Genomic DNA, 16,622 nt, shown 5'->3' on the forward strand with positions numbered 1-16,622 from the left:
CGCCGCTACCGGCCAAAAACCGTGCGATTATCGCCGCTAGCGGCCAAAAATCGTGCAAATTTCGCCACTAGGGGCCAAAAAAAGTGCGAATTTCGCCGCTAGCGGCCAGAAACTATGCGATTTTTGCAGCTGGCGGGCGAAAATAGTACGATTTTCGCCGATACCGGCCAAAAACCACGCTATTTTTGACCCGCTAGCGGCCAAAAACCATGCAATTTTCGCAATGGCGGGCAAAAATTGCGATTTTTGCCGCTACGGGCCAAAAATAGCGCGATTTTCGCCGCTACCGGCCAAAAATAGCGCGATTTTCGCCGCTAGCGGGCAAAAACCGTGCGATTTTCCCCGCTAGCGGCCAAAAACCATGCGATTTTCGCAGCTGGCGGGCAAAAATCGCGATTTTCGCCGCTACCGGCCAAAAATAGCGCGATTTTCGCCGGTAGCGGCCAAAAACCGTGCGATTTTCGCCGCTAGCGGCCAAAAATCGTGCGAATTTCGCCGCTAACGGCCAAAAATAGTGCGATTTTCGCCGCTAGCGGCCAAAAATCGTGCGATTTTCGCCGCTAGCGGCCAAAAATAGTGCGATTTTTGCCGCTAGCGGCCAAAAACCATGCGATTTTCGCAGGTGGCGGGCAAAAATCGCGATTTTCGCAGCTACTGGCCAAAAATAGCGCTTTTTTCGCTGCTAGCGGCCAAAAATCGTGCGAATTTCGCCGCTAGGGGCCAAAAATCGGGCGATTTTTGGCGGTAGGGGCCAGAAACTCTGCGATTTTCGCAGCTGGCGGCCAAAAACCGCGCGAATTTCGCCGCTATCTGCCAAAAATCGACCTATTTTCGCCGCTACCGGCCAAAAACTGCGCGATTTTCGCCGCTACCGGCCAAAAACTGCGCGATTTTCGCCGCTAGCGGCCAAAAACCATGCGATTTTCGCAGCTGGCGGGCAAAAATCGCGATTTTCGCCGCTATCGGACAAAAATAGTGTGATTTTCGCCGCTAGCGGCCAAAAACCGTGCGATTTTCGCCGCTAGCGGCCAAAAATCGTGCAAATTTCGCCGCTAGCGGCCAAAAATCGTGCGAATTTCGCCGCTAGCGGCCAAAAATAGTGCGATTTTCGCCGCTAGTGGCCAGAAACTATGCGATTTTTGCAGCTGGCGGGCAAAAATCGTGCGAATTTCGCCGCTAGGGGCCAAAAATCGGGCGATTTTTGGCGGTAGCGGCCAGAAACTATGCGATTTTCGCAGCTGGCGGGCAAAAAAACGCGATTTTTGCCGCTAGCGGCCAAAAATCATGCGAATTTCGCCGCTAGCGGCCAAAAATCGTGCGATTTTCGCCGGTAGCGGCCAGAAACTATGCGATTTTAGCAGCTGGCGGCCAAAAACCGCGCGAATTTCGCCGCTATCTGCCAAAAATCGACCGATTTTCGCCGCTACCGGCCAAAAACTGCGCGATTTTCGCCTCTAGCGGCCAAAAACCATGCGATTTTCGCAGCTGGCGGGCAAAAATCGCGATTTTCGCCGCTATCGGACAAAAATAGTGCGATTTTCGCCGCTAGCGGCCAAAAACCGTGCGATTTTCGCCGCTAGCGGCCAAAAATCGTGCAAATTTCGCCGCTGGCGGCCAAAAATCGTGCGAATTTCGCCGCTAGCGGCCAAAAATTATGCGATTTTCGCCGCTAGCGGCCAGAAACTATGCGATTTTTGCAGCTGGTAGGCAAAAATAGCGCGATTTTCGCCGCTACCGGCCAAAATTAGCGCGATTTTCGCCGCTAGCGGCCAAAAACCGTGAGATTTTCGCCGCTAGCGGCCAAAAATCATGCAAATTTCGCGGCTACCTGCCAAAAATCGCGATTTTCGCCGCTACCGGGCAAAAATAGCGCGATTTTCGCCGCTAGCGGCCAAAAACCGTGCGATTTTCGCCGCTAGCGGCCAAAAATCGGGCGATTTTTGCCGCTAGGGGCGGAAAACCGCACTATTTTCGACGCTAGCGGCCAGAAACCATGCGATTTTTGCAGCTGGCGGGCAAAAATCGCGCGAATTTCGCCGATACCTGCCAAAAATCGCGATTTTCACCGCTACCGGCCAGAAACCGCGCGATTTTAGCCGCTAGCGGCCAAAAACCATGCGATTTTCGCCGCTACCGGCCAAAAATAGCGCGACTTTCGCCGCTAGCGGCCGAAAACCGTCCGATTTTCGCCGCTAGCGGCCAAAAATCGGGCGATTTTTGCCGCTAACGGCCGAAAACTGTGCTATTTTCGACGCTAGCAGCCAGAAACCATGCGATTTTTGCAGCTGGCGGCCAAAAACCGCGCGAATTTTTCCGCTATCTGCCAAAAATCGACCGATTTTCGCCGCTACCGGCCAAAAACCGCGCGATTTTCGCCGCTAGCGGCTAAAATCTATGCGATTTTCGCAGCTGGCGGGCAAAAATCGCGATTTTTGCCGCTACCGGCCAAAAATAGCGCGATTTTCGCCGCTAGCGGACAAAAACCGTGCGATTTTCGCCGCTAGTGGCCAAAAATCGTGCAAATTTCGCAGCTAGCGGCCAAAAATCGTGCGAATTTCGCCGCTAGCGGCCAAAAATCGTGCGATTTTCGCCGCTAGTGGCCAGAAACTATGCGATTTTTGCAGCTGGCGGGCAAAAATAGCGCGATTTTCGCCGCTACCGGCCAAAAACCGCGCGGTTTTCGCCGCTAGCGGCCAAAAACCATGCGATTTTCGCAGCTGGCGGGCAAAAATCGCGATTTTCGCCGCTACCGGCCAAAAATAGCGCGATTTTTGCTGCTAGCGGCTACAAACCGTGCGATTTTTGCCGCTAGCGGCCAAAAATCGGGCGATTTTTGCCGCTAACGGCCGAAAACCGCGCAAATTTCGCCGCTAGCCGCCAAAAATCGTGCGAATTTCGCCGCTAGTGGCCAGAAACTATGCGATTTTTGCAGCTGGCGGGCGAAAATAGCGCGATTTTCGCCGCTACCGGCCAAAAACCGCGCGATTTTCGCCGGTAGCGGCCAAAAACCATGCGTTTTTTTGCAGCTGGCGGGCAAAGATCGCGATTTTCGCCGCTACCGGCCAAAAATAGCGCGATTTTCGCCGCTAGCGGCCAAAAACCGTGCGATTTTCGCCGCTAGCGGCCAAAAATCGTGCAAATTTCGCCGCTAGGGGCCAAAAAAAGTGCGAATTTCGCCGCTAGCGGCCAAAAATCGTCCGAATTTCGCCGCTAGCGGCCAGAAACTATGCGATTCTTGCAGCTGGCGGGCGAAAATAGTACGATTTTCGCCGATAGTGGCCAAAAACCGCACTATTTTTGACCCGCTAGCAGCCAAAAAATATGCAATTTTCGCAGCTGGCGGGCAAAAATTGCGATTTTTGCCGCTACGGGCCAAAAATAGCGCGATTTTCGCCGCTACCGGCCAAAAATAGCGCGATTTTCGCCGCTAGCGGCCAAAAACCGTGCGATTTTCCCCGCTAGCGGCCAAAAACCATGCGATTTTCGCAGCTGGCGGGCAAAAATCGCGATTTTCGCCGCTACCGGCCAAAAATAGCGCGATTTTCGCCGCTAGCGGCCAAAAACCGTGCGATTTTCGCCGCTAGCGGCCAAAAATCGTGCGAATTTCGCCGCTAACGGCCAAAAATAGTGCGATTTTCGCCGCTAGCGGCCAGAAACTATGCGATTTTTGCAGCTGGCGGGCAAAAATAACGCGATTTTCGCCGCTTCCGGCCAAAAACCGCGCGATTTTCGCCGATAGCGGCCAAAAACCGTGCGATTTTCGCCGCTAGCGGCCAAAAATTGTGCAAATTTCGCCGCTAGCGGCCAAAAATCGTGCAAATTTTGCCGCTAGCAGCCAAAAATCGTGCGATTTTCGCCGCTAGCGGCCAGAAACTATGCGATTTTTGCAGCTGGCAGGCGAAAATAGCGCGATTTTCGCCGCTACCGGCCAAAAACCGCGCGATTTTCGCCGCTAGCGGCCAAAAACCATGCGATTTTCGCAACTGGTGGGCAAAAATCGCGATTTTCGCCGCTACCGGCCAAAAATAGCGCGATTTTCGCCGCTAGCGGCCAAAAACCGTGCGATTTTCACCGCTAGCGGCCAGAAATCGGGCGATTTTTGCCGCTAACGGCCGAAAATCGCGCTATTTTCGACGCTAGCGGCCAGAAACCATGCGATTTTTGCAGCTGGCGGCCAAAAACCGCGCGAATTTTGCCGCTACCTGCCAAAAATCGACCGATTTTCGCCGCTACCGGCCAAAAACCGCGCGATTTTCGCCGCTAGCGGTCAAAAACCATGCGATTTTCGCAGCTGGCGGGCAAAAATCGCGATTTTCGCCGCTACCGGCCAAAAATAGGGCGATTTTCGCCGCTAGTGGCCAAAAACCGTGCGATTTTCGCCGCTAGCGGCCAAAAATCGTGCGAATTTCGCCGCTAGTGGCCAAACATCTTGCGAATTTCGTCGCTAGCGGATAGAAACTATGCGATTTTTGCAGCTGGCGGGCGAAAATAGCGCGATTTTCTCCGCTACCGGCCAAAAACCGCGCGATTTTCGCCGCTAGCGGCCAAAAACCATGCGATTTTTGCAGCTGGCGGGCAAAAATAGCGCGATTTTCGCCCATACCGGCCAAAAACCGCGCGATTTTTGCCGCTAGCGGCCAAAAACCATGCGATTTTCGCCGCTAGCGGCCAGAAACTATGCGATTGTTGTGATATGGATTCACATATCACAACAATCACATTGTTGTGATATGGATTGTTCTGGCTTACGTGCAAGGTCTTGGATTTTTTTCTGTTTTATATTAAGAAATTGCCAGTCTTGTTACTATTTGTAGAGTTAGAGATCTGCATTAAGGCCTCAATATTATATTCTTTATTTTTTTTATAACATGTTATCAGCAATTTTTGTGGTTGGTAATATTTAGATTAACGTCAGTGATGTATATGACAAGGGTTAAGACCCCTTGTGGTATGACAGCATTTTTCCCAGTCATTTCTTTAACAAATGAAAGGGTCCTCGTAACCATTCTTTTGTCCTTTCTACCATGTACCTGTTTGTTGCTTCTTGGTCTTTCATTTGGTACTTTGGCTATTAAAACAATGGCCTTTGATAATGTTGCAATTACCATTTCTAAAAAAAATGAGCAGGTTCATTAGGCAGGGTTTGTTTTTAGCAAACAAAGTTTTACAAAAAAAAAAATTCCATTCCTTCAGGACCTTGCAGATGTTAGGTCAAACTAATTGACAGTAATCTGTTTTGCCCTTTCAAACAATGATGGTTTTTGGCCGCTAGCGGCAAAAATCGCACTATTTTTGGCCGCTAGCGGCGAAAATCGCACGATTTTTGGCCGCTAGCGGCGAAAATCGCACTATTTTTGCCGCTAGCGGCCAAAAACCATGCGATTTTCGCAGGTGGCGGGCAAAAATCGCGATTTTCGCAGCTACTGGCCAAAAATAGCGCTTTTTTCGCTGCTAGCGGCCAAAAATCGTGCGAATTTCGCCGCTATCGGCCAAAAATCGGGCGATTTTTGCCGCTAGCGGCCAGAAACTCTGCGATTTTCGCAGCTGGCGGGCAAAAAACCGCGCGAATTTCGCCGCTATCTGCCAAAAACCGTGCGATTTTCGCCGCTAGCGGCCAAAAATCGTGCAAATTTCGCCGCTAGCGGCCAAAAATCGTGCGAATTTCGCCGCTAGCGGCCAAAAATAATGCGATTTTCGCCGCAACGGGCCAAAAATCGAGCGATTTTTGCCGCTGTCGGCCAAAAACCATGCGATTTTCACAGCTGGCGGGCAAAAAACGCGATTTTTGCCCGCTAAAATCGGGCGATCGGGCGATTTTTGCCGCTAACGGCCAAAAACCGCGCTATTTTTTACGCTAGCGGCCAGTAACTATGCGATTTTTGCAGCTGGCGGCCAAAAATCATGCAAATTTCGCCGCTAGCGGCCAAAAATCGTGCGATTTTCACCGCTAGCGGCCAGAAACTATGCGATTTTTGCAGCTGGCGGGCGAAAATACCGTGATTTTCGCCGTTACCGGCCAAAAACCATGCGATTTTCGCAGCTGGCGAGCAGAAATCGCGATTTTCGCCGCTACCGGCCAAAAATAGCGTGATTTTCGTCACTAGCGGCCAAAAACCGTGCGATTTTCGCCGCTAGAGGCCAAAAATCGGGCGATTTTTGCCGCTAACGGCCAAAAACCGCGCTATTTTTGACGCTAGCGGCCAGAAACTATGCGATTTTTGCAGCTGGCGGCCAAAAATCATGCAAATTTCGCCGCTAGCGGCCAAAAATCGTGCGAGTTTCGCCGCTAGTGCCCAAAAATAGTGCGATTTTCGCCGCTAGCGGCCAGAAACTATGCGATTTTTGCAGCTGGCGGCCAAAAACCGAGCGATTTTCCCCGCTAGCGGCCAAAAACCATACGATTTTCGCTGCTAGCGGCCAAAAATAGTGAGATTTTCGCCTCTAGCGGCCAGAAACTATGTGATTTTTGCAGCTGGCGGGCAAAAATAGCGCAATTTTCGCCGCTACCGGCCAAAAACCATGCGCTTTTCGCCGCTAGCGGCCAAAAACCATGCGATTTTCGCAGCTGGCGGGCAAAAGTCGCGATTTTCGCCGCTACCGGCCAAAAACCGTGCGATTTTCGCCGTTAGCGGCCAAAAATCGTGCAAATTTGGCCACTAGCGGCCAAAAATCGTGCGAATTTCGACGCTAGCGGCCAGAAACTATGCGATTTTTGCAGCTGGCGGCCAAAAACCGCGCGAATTTCGCCGCTACCTGCCAAAAATCGACCGATTTTCGCCGCTACCGACCAAAAACCGCGCGATTTTCGCCGCTAGCGGCCAAAAACCATGCGATTTTCGCAGCTGGCGGGCAATTATCGCGATTTTCGCCGCTACCGGCCAAAAACCGTGCGATTTTCGCCGCTAGCGGCCAAAAATCGGGCGATTTTTGCCGCTAGCGGCCGAAAACCGCACTATTTTCGACGCTAGCGGCCAGAAACCATGCGATTTTTGCAGCTGGCAGCCAAAAACCGCGCGAATTATTCCGCTATCTGCCAAAAATCGCGATTTTCACCGCTACCGGCCAGAAACCGCGCGATTTTAGCCGCTAGCGGCCAAAAACCATGCGATTTTCGCAGCTGGCGGCCAAAAATCGCGATTTTCGCCGCTACCGGCCATAAATAGCGCGACTTTCGCCGCTAGCGGCCGAAAACCGTCCGATTTTCGCCGCTAGCGGCCAAAAATCGGGCGATTTTTGCCGCTAACGGCCGAAAACTTTGCTATTTTCGACGCTAGCGGCCAGAAACCATGCGATTTTTGCAGCTGGCGGCCAAAAACCGCGCGAATTTTTCCGCTATCTGCCAAAAATCGACCGATTTTCGCCGCTACCGGCCAAAAACTCCGCGATTTTCGCAGCTGGCGGGCAAAAATCGCGATTTTTGCCGCTATCGGACAAAAATAGTGCGATTGTCGCCGCTAGCGGCCAAAAACCGTGCGATTTTCGCCGCTAGCGGCCAAAAATCGTGCAAATTTCGCCGCTAGCGGCCAAAAATCGTGCGAATTTCGCCGCTAGCGGCCAAAAATAGTGCGATTTTCGCCGCTAGAGGCCAGAAACTATGTGATTTTTGCAGCTGGCGGGCAAAAATAGCGCGATTTTCGCCGCTACCGGCCAAAAACCGCGCGATTTTCGCCGCTAGCGGCCAAAAACCATGCGATTTTCGCAGCTGGTGGCCAAAAATCGCGATTTTCACCGCTACCGGCCAAAAATAGCGCGATTTTAGCCGATAGCGGCCAAAAACCGTGCGATTTTCGCCGCTACGGGCCAAAAATCGAGCGATTTTTGCCGCTATCGGCCAAAAACCATGCGATTTTCACAGCTGGCTTGCAAAAAACGCGATTTTTGCCGCTAGCGGCCAAAAATCGTGCGAATTTCGCCGCTAGCGGCCAAAAATTATGCGATTTTCGCCGCTAGCGGCCAGAAACTATGCAATTTTTGCAGCTGGTAGGCAAAAATAGCGCGAATTTCGCCGCTAGCGGCCAAAATTAGCGCGATTTTCGCCGCTAGCGGCCAAAAACCGTGAGATTTTCGCAGCTATTGGCCAAAAATCATGCAAATTTCGCAGCTACCTGCCAAAAATCGCGATTTTCGCCGCTACCGGGCAAAAATAGCGCGATTTTCGCCGCTAGCGTCCAAAAATCGGGCGATTTTTGCCGCTAGCGGCCGAAAACCGCACTATTTTCGACGCTAGCGGCCAGAAACCATGCGATTTTTGCAGCTGGCGGCCAAATACCACGCGAATTTTTCCGCTATCTGCCAAAAATCGCGATTTTCACCGCTACCGGCCAGAAACCGCGCGATTTTATCCGCTAGCGGCCAAAAACCATGCGATTTTCGCAGCTGGCGGCCAAAAATCGCGATTTTCGCCGCTACGGGCCAAAAATAGCGCGATTTTCGCCGCTACCGGCCAAAAATAGCGCGATTTTCGCCGCTAGCGGGCAAAAACCGTGCGATTTTCCCCGCTAGCGGCCAAAAACCATGCGATTTTCGCAGCTGGCGGGCAAAAATCGCGATTTTCGCCGCTATTGGCCAAAAATAGGGCGATTTTCGCCGGTAGCGGCCAAAAACCGTGCGATTTTCGCCGCTAGCGGCCAAAAATCGTGCGAATTTCGCCGCTAACGGCCAAAAATAGTGCGATTTTCGCCGCTAGCGGCCAAAAATCGTGCGATTTTCGCCGCTAGCGGCCAAAAATAGTGCGATTTTTGCCGCTAGCGGCGAAAAACCATGCGATTTTCGCAGGTGGCGGGCAAAAATCGCGATTTTCGCAGCTACTGGCCAAAAATAGCGCTTTTTTCGCTGCTAGCGGCCAAAAATCGTGCGAATTTCGCCGCTAGCGGCCAAAAATCGGGCGATTTTTGCCGCTAGCGGCCAAAAACCATGCGATTTTCGCAGCTGGCGGGCAAAAAAACGCGATTTTTGCCGCTAGCGGCCAAAAATCGTGCGAATTTCGCGGCTAGGGGCAAAAAATCGGGCGATTTTTGGCGGTAGGGGCCAGAAACTCTGCGATTTTCGCAGCTGGCGGCCAAAAACCGCGCGAATTTCGCCGCTATCTGCCAAAAAGCGACCTATTTTCGCCGCTACCGGCCAAAAACTGCGCGATTTTCGCCGCTACCGGCCAAAAACTGCGCGATTTTCGCCGCTAGCGGCCAAAAACCATGCGATTTTCGCAGCTGGCGGGCAAAAATCGCGATTTTCGCCGCTATCGGACAAAAATAGTGTGATTTTCGCCGCTAGCGGCCAAAAACCGTGCGATTTTCGCCGCTAGCGGCCAAAAATCGTGCAAATTTCGCCGCTAGCGGCCAAAAATCGTGCGAATTTCGCCGCTAGCGGCCAAAAATAGTGCGATTTTCGCCGCTAGTGGCCAGAAACTATGCGATTTTTGCAGCTGGCGGGCAAAAATCGTGCGAATTTCGCCGCTAGGGGCCAAAAATCGGGCGATTTTTGGCGGTAGCGGCCAGAAACTATGCGATTTTCGCAGCTGGCGGGCAAAAAAACGCGATTTTTGCCGCTAGCGGCCAAAAATCATGCGAATTTCGCCGCTAGCGGCCAAAAATCGTGCGATTTTCGCCGGTAGCGGCCAGAAACTATGCGATTTTAGCAGCTGGCGGCCAAAAACCGCGCGAATTTCGCCGCTATCTGCCAAAAATCGACCGATTTTCGCCGCTACCGGCCAAAAACTGCGCGATTTTCGCCTCTAGCGGCCAAAAACCATGCGATTTTCGCAGCTGGCGGGCAAAAATCGCGATTTTCGCCGCTATCGGACAAAAATAGTGCGATTTTCGCCGCTAGCGGCCAAAAACCGTGCGATTTTCGCCGCTAGCGGCCAAAAATCGTGCAAATTTCGCCGCTGGCGGCCAAAAATCGTGCGAATTTCGCCGCTAGCGGCCAAAAATTATGCAATTTTCGCCGCTAGCGGCCAGAAACTATGCGATTTTTGCAGCTGGTAGGCAAAAATAGAGCGATTTTCGCCGCTACCGGCCAAAATTAGCGCGATTTTCGCCGCTAGCGGCCAAAAACCGTGAGATTTTCGCCGCTAGCGGCCAAAAATCATGCAAATTTCGCGGCTACCTGCCAAAAATCGCGATTTTCGCCGCTACCGGGCAAAAATAGCGCGATTTTCGCCGCTAGCGGCCAAAAACCGTGCGATTTTCGCCGCTAGCGGCCAAAAATCGGGCGATTTTTGCCGCTAGGGGCGGAAAACCACACTATTTTCGACGCTAGCGGCCAGAAACCATGCGATTTTTGCAGCTGGCGGGCAAAAATCGCGCGAATTTCGCCGATACCTGCCAAAAATCGCGATTTTCACCGCTACCGGCCAGAAACCGCGCGATTTTAGCCGCTAGCGGCCAAAAACCATGCGATTTTCGCCGCTACCGGCCAAAAATAGCGCGACTTTCGCCGCTAGCGGCCGAAAACCGTCCGATTTTCGCCGCTAGCGGCCAAAAATCGGGCGATTTTTGCCGCTAACGGCCGAAAACTGTGCTATTTTCGACGCTAGCAGCCAGAAACCATGCGATTTTTGCAGCTGGCGGCCAAAAACCGCGCGAATTTTTCCGCTATCTGCCAAAAATCGACCGATTTTCGCCGCTACCGGCCAAAAACCGCGCGATTTTCGCCGCTAGCGGCTAAAATCTATGCGATTTTCGCAGCTGGCGGGCAAAAGTCGCGATTTTCGCCGCTACCGGCCAAAAACCGTGCGATTTTCGCCGTTAGCGGCCAAAAATCGTGCAAATTTGGCCACTAGCGGCCAAAAATCGTGCGAATTTCGACGCTAGCGGCCAGAAACTATGCGATTTTTGCAGCTGGCGGCCAAAAACCGCGCGAATTTCGCCGCTACCTGCCAAAAATCGACCGATTTTCGCCGCTACCGACCAAAAACCGCGCGATTTTCGCCGCTAGCGGCCAAAAAACCATGCGATTTTCGCAGCTGGCGGGCAATTATCGCGATTTTCGCCGCTACCGGCCAAAAACCGTGCGATTTTCGCCGCTAGCGGCCAAAAATCGGGCGATTTTTGCCGCTAGCGGCCGAAAACCGCACTATTTTCGACGCTAGCGGCCAGAAACCATGCGATTTTTGCAGCTGGCAGCCAAAAACCGCGCGAATTATTCCGCTATCTGCCAAAAATCGCGATTTTCACCGCTACCGGCCAGAAACCGCGCGATTTTAGCCGCTAGCGGCCAAAAACCATGCGATTTTCGCAGCTGGCGGCCAAAAATCGCGATTTTCGCCGCTACCGGCCAAAAATAGCGCGACTTTCGCCGCTAGCGGCCGAAAACCGTCCGATTTTCGCCGCTAGCGGCCAAAAATCGGGCGATTTTTGCCGCTAACGGCCGAAAACTTTGCTATTTTCGACGCTAGCGGCCAGAAACCATGCGATTTTTGCAGCTGGCGGCCAAAAACCGCGCGAATTTTTCCGCTATCTGCCAAAAATCGACCGATTTTCGCCGCTACCGGCCAAAAACTCCGCGATTTTCGCAGCTGGCGGGCAAAAATCGCGATTTTTGCCGCTATCGGACAAAAATAGTGCGATTGTCGCCGCTAGCGGCCAAAAACCGTGCGATTTTCGCCGCTAGCGGCCAAAAATCGTGCAAATTTCGCCGCTAGCGGCCAAAAATCGTGCGAATTTCGCCGCTAGCGGCCAAAAATAGTGCGATTTTCGCCGCTAGAGGCCAGAAACTATGTGATTTTTGCAGCTGGCGGGCAAAAATAGCGCGATTTTCGCCGCTACCGGCCAAAAACCGCGCGATTTTCGCCGCTAGCGGCCAAAAACCATGCGATTTTCGCAGCTGGTGGCCAAAAATCGCGATTTTCACCGCTACCGGCCAAAAATAGCGCGATTTTAGCCGATAGCGGCCAAAAACCGTGTGATTTTCGCCGCTACGGGCCAAAAATCGAGCGATTTTTGCCGCTATCGGCCAAAAACCATGCGATTTTCACAGCTGGCTTGCAAAAAAACGCGATTTTTGCCGCTAGCGGCCAAAAATCGTGCGAATTTCGCCGCTAGCGGCCAAAAATTATGCGATTTTCGCCGCTAGCGGCCAGAAACTATGCAATTTTTGCAGCTGGTAGGCAAAAATAGCGCGAATTTCGCCGCTAGCGGCCAAAATTAGCGCGATTTTCGCCGCTAGCGGCCAAAAACCGTGAGATTTTCGCAGCTATTGGCCAAAAATCATGCAAATTTCGCAGCTACCTGCCAAAAATCGCGATTTTCGCCGCTACCGGGCAAAAATAGCGCGATTTTCGCCGCTAGCGTCCAAAAATCGGGCGATTTTTGCCGCTAGCGGCCGAAAACCGCACTATTTTCGACGCTAGCGGCCAGAAACCATGCGATTTTTGCAGCTGGCGGCCAAATACCACGCGAATTTTTCCGCTATCTGCCAAAAATCGCGATTTTCACCGCTACCGGCCAGAAACCGCGCGATTTTATCCGCTAGCGGCCAAAAACCATGCGATTTTCGCAGCTGGCGGCCAAAAATCGCGATTTTCGCCGCTACCGGCCAAAAACCGCGCGATTTTCGCCGGTAGCGGCCAAAGACCATGCGTTTTTCGCAGCTGGCAGGCAAAGATCCCGATTTTCGCCGCTACCGGCCAAAAATAGCGCGATTCTCGCCGCTACCGGCCAAAAACCGTGCGATTATCGCCGCTAGCGGCCAAAAATCGTGCAAATTTCGCCGCTAGGGGCCAAAAAAAGTGCGAATTTCGCCGCTAGCGGCCAGAAACTATGCGATTTTTGCAGCTGGCGGGCGAAAATAGTACGATTTTCGCCGATACCGGCCAAAAACCACGCTATTTTTGACCCGCTAGCGGCCAAAAACCATGCAATTTTCGCAGCTGGCGGGCAAAAATTGCGATTTTTGCCGCTACGGGCCAAAAATAGCGCGATTTTCGCCGCTACCGGCCAAAAATAGCGCGATTTTCGCCGCTAGCGGGCAAAAACCGTGCGATTTTCCCCGCTAGCGGCCAAAAACCATGCGATTTTCGCAGCTGGCGGGCAAAAATCGCGATTTTCGCCGCTATTGGCCAAAAATAGCGCGATTTTCGCCGGTAGCGGCCAAAAACCGTGCGATTTTCGCCGCTAGCGGCCAAAAATCGTGCGAATTTCGCCGCTAACGGCCAAAAATAGTGCGATTTTCGCCGCTAGCGGCCAAAAATCGTGCGATTTTCGCCGCTAGCGGCCAAAAATAGTGCGATTTTTGCCGCTAGCGGCGAAAAACCATGCGATTTTCGCAGGTGGCGGGCAAAAATCGCGATTTTCGCAGCTACTGGCCAAAAATAGCGCTTTTTTCGCTGCTAGCGGCCAAAAATCGTGCGAATTTCGCCGCTAGCGGCCAAAAATCGGGCGATTTTTGCCGCTAGCGGCCAAAAACCATGCGATTTTCGCAGCTGGCGGGCAAAAAACGCGATTTTTGCCGCTAGCGGCCAAAAATCGTGCGAATTTCGCGGCTAGGGGCAAAAAATCGGGCGATTTTTGGCGGTAGGGGCCAGAAACTCTGCGATTTTCGCAGCTGGCGGCCAAAAACCGCGCGAATTTCGCCGCTATCTGCCAAAAAGCGACCTATTTTCGCCGCTACCGGCCAAAAACTGCGCGATTTTCGCCGCTACCGGCCAAAAACTGCGCGATTTTCGCCGCTAGCGGCCAAAAACCATGCGATTTTCGCAGCTGGCGGGCAAAAATCGCGATTTTCGCCGCTATCGGACAAAAATAGTGTGATTTTCGCCGCTAGCGGCCAAAAACCGTGCGATTTTCGCCGCTAGCGGCCAAAAATCGTGCAAATTTCGCCGCTAGCGGCCAAAAATCGTGCGAATTTCGCCGCTAGCGGCCAAAAATAGTGCGATTTTCGCCGCTAGTGGCCAGAAACTATGCGATTTTTGCAGCTGGCGGGCAAAAATCGTGCGAATTTCGCCGCTAGGGGCCAAAAATCGGGCGATTTTTGGCGGTAGCGGCCAGAAACTATGCGATTTTCGCAGCTGGCGGGCAAAAAACGCGATTTTTGCCGCTAGCGGCCAAAAATCATGCGAATTTCGCCGCTAGCGGCCAAAAATCGTGCGATTTTCGCCGGTAGCGGCCAGAAACTATGCGATTTTAGCAGCTGGCGGCCAAAAACCGCGCGAATTTCGCCGCTATCTGCCAAAAATCGACCGATTTTCGCCGCTACCGGCCAAAAACTGCGCGATTTTCGCCTCTAGCGGCCAAAAACCATGCGATTTTCGCAGCTGGCGGGCAAAAATCGCGATTTTCGCTGCTATCGGACAAAAATAGTGCGATTTTCGCCGCTAGCGGCCAAAAACCGTGCGATTTTCGCCGCTAGCGGCCAAAAATCGTGCAAATTTCGCCGCTGGCGGCCAAAAATCGTGCGAATTTCGCCGCTAGCGGCCAAAAATTATGCAATTTTCGCCGCTAGCGGCCAGAAACTATGCGATTTTTGCAGCTGGTAGGCAAAAATAGAGCGATTTTCGCCGCTACCGGCCAAAATTAGCGCGATTTTCGCCGCTAGCGGCCAAAAACCGTGAGATTTTCGCCGCTAGCGGCCAAAAATCATGCAAATTTCGCGGCTACCTGCCAAAAATCGCGATTTTCGCCGCTACCGGGCAAAAATAGCGCGATTTTCGCCGCTAGCGGCCAAAAACCGTGCGATTTTCGCCGCTAGCGGCCAAAAATCGGGCGATTTTTGCCGCTAGGGGCGGAAAACCACACTATTTTCGACGCTAGCGGCCAGAAACCATGCGATTTTTGCAGCTGGCGGGCAAAAATCGCGCGAATTTCGCCGATACCTGCCAAAAATCGCGATTTTCACCGCTACCGGCCAGAAACCGCGCGATTTTAGCCGCTAGCGGCCAAAAACCATGCGATTTTCGCCGCTACCGGCCAAAAATAGCGCGACTTTCGCCGCTAGCGGCCGAAAACCGTCCGATTTTCGCCGCTAGCGGCCAAAAATCGGGCGATTTTTGCCGCTAACGGCCGAAAACTGTGCTATTTTCGACGCTAGCAGCCAGAAACCATGCGATTTTTGCAGCTGGCGGCCAAAAACCGCGCGAATTTTTCCGCTATCTGCCAAAAATCGACCGATTTTCGCCGCTACCGGCCAAAAACCGCGCGATTTTCGCCGCTAGCGGCTAAAATCTATGCGATTTTCGCAGCTGGCGGGCAAAAGTCGCGATTTTCGCCGCTACCGGCCAAAAACCGTGCGATTTTCGCCGTTAGCGGCCAAAAATCGTGCAAATTTGGCCACTAGCGGCCAAAAATCGTGCGAATTTCGACGCTAGCGGCCAGAAACTATGCGATTTTTGCAGCTGGCGGCCAAAAACCGCGCGAATTTCGCCGCTACCTGCCAAAAATCGACCGATTTTCGCCGCTACCGACCAAAAACCGCGCGATTTTCGCCGCTAGCGGCCAAAAACCATGCGATTTTCGCAGCTGGCGGGCAATTATCGCGATTTTCGCCGCTACCGGCCAAAAACCGTGCGATTTTCGCCGCTAGCGGCCAAAAATCGGGCGATTTTTGCCGCTAGCGGCCGAAAACCGCACTATTTTCGACGCTAGCGGCCAGAAACCATGCGATTTTTGCAGCTGGCAGCCAAAAACCGCGCGAATTATTCCGCTATCTGCCAAAAATCGCGATTTTCACCGCTACCGGCCAGAAACCGCGCGATTTTAGCCGCTAGCGGCCAAAAACCATGCGATTTTCGCAGCTGGCGGCCAAAAATCGCGATTTTCGCCGCTACCGGCCAAAAATAGCGCGACTTTCGCCGCTAGCGGCCGAAAACCGTCCGATTTTCGCCGCTAGCGGCCAAAAATCGGGCGATTTTTGCCGCTAACGGCCGAAAACTTTGCTATTTTCGACGCTAGCGGCCAGAAACCATGCGATTTTTGCAGCTGGCGGCCAAAAACCGCGCGAATTTTTCCGCTATCTGCCAAAAATCGACCGATTTTCGCCGCTACCGGCCAAAAACTCCGCGATTTTCGCAGCTGGCGGGCAAAAATCGCGATTTTTGCCGCTATCGGACAAAAATAGTGCGATTGTCGCCGCTAGCGGCCAAAAACCGTGCGATTTTCGCCGCTAGCGGCCAAAAATCGTGCAAATTTCGCCGCTAGCGGCCAAAAATCGTGCGAATTTCGCCGCTAGCGGCCAAAAATAGTGCGATTTTCGCCGCTAGAGGCCAGAAACTATGTGATTTTTGCAGCTGGCGGGCAAAAATAGCGCGATTTTCGCCGCTACCGGCCAAAAAACCGCGCGATTTTCGCCGCTAGCGGCCAAAAAACCATGCGATTTTCGCAGCTGGTGGCCAAAAATCGCGATTTTCACCGCTACCGGCCAAAAATAGCGCGATTTTAGCCGATAGCGGCCAAAAACCGTGCGATTTTCGCCGCTACGGGCCAAAAATCGAGCGATTTTTGCCGCTATCGGCCAAAAACCATGCGATTTTCACAGCTGGCTTGCAAAAAACGCGATTTTTGCCGCTAGCGGCCAAAAATCGTGCGAATTTCGCCGCTAGCGGCCAAAAATTATGCGATTTTCGCCGCTAGCGGCCAGAAACTATGCAATTTTTGCAGCTGGTAGGCAAAAATAGCGCGAATTTCGCCGCT

The sequence above is a fragment of the Procambarus clarkii genome, chromosome 74 (assembly GCF_040958095.1).
Source record: "Procambarus clarkii isolate CNS0578487 chromosome 74, FALCON_Pclarkii_2.0, whole genome shotgun sequence".
NCBI classification, from domain to species: domain Eukaryota; kingdom Metazoa; phylum Arthropoda; class Malacostraca; order Decapoda; family Cambaridae; genus Procambarus; species Procambarus clarkii.